The sequence below is a fragment of the Tupaia chinensis genome, unplaced genomic scaffold, assembly GCF_000334495.1.
Source record: "Tupaia chinensis unplaced genomic scaffold, TupChi_1.0 Scaffold000628_1, whole genome shotgun sequence".
Taxonomy (NCBI): domain Eukaryota; kingdom Metazoa; phylum Chordata; class Mammalia; order Scandentia; family Tupaiidae; genus Tupaia; species Tupaia belangeri.
This window is the reverse complement of record NW_006160148.1, coordinates 3,007,563-3,008,273: the sequence shown is the minus strand read 5'-3', so window position 1 is coordinate 3,008,273 and position 711 is coordinate 3,007,563.

The following is a 711-nucleotide window of genomic DNA, read 5'->3' as shown; positions in this document are numbered from 1 at the left end:
AAATAATATCAATGCTATTAACAAGAGAAAAGTTACCTTTTTATTTTACAAATTTTAAAACATTTAGTTGTTTATTATTACTATTATTTTTAATTTGACCAGAGAGAGAGAAAAGGGAAAGTGAGAAAGCAAGCTACCAGGTGGGAGTCCAGTGCCCCAACCACCATGCCACCTGCTGGCCCGAAAGTTGCCATTTTACGAAATACATGTTTTTGTGTTTATTTGTTGAGGAGTGGAATTCCGTAAACATGTTTCCCAAACCGAAAGGTATCGAGTGGGGCAGGGCGCAGTTACAAAATCGAAAACATCACACGTCTAAGTTCCAAATACCCTGTTTCACCCCTAACGGCCCGTGCGCCTCCTAACATCTCCAACTGCCCTTGTGGAACCGCAGCCATCGCTACGGGGTCGATCTCGGCATCGCTAACATGGCTTTTGCCAACTAGGCGGTGGGGTTCGGCCCGGAGGACGGGGGTCCCAGCAGGTGCCGGCTTCCTGACTGCTTAAAGTCGCAGAAGCCGAGGGTCTGCCCTCCAGGCGGCATTAGGGGTCCTCGGACAGTCAGCGCAGGGCTCCTTTCTGCCCCATCCGCGCAATGGGCAGCCCGGGCACCGCGCACGTGACGGCGCCTCCCGGGAGGAGGCGGGCGGACGGGGCAGCTCGCGGGACGTGCGCCCGAGAGGGGCGGGAGGCCGAGGCGGAGGCGGAGGC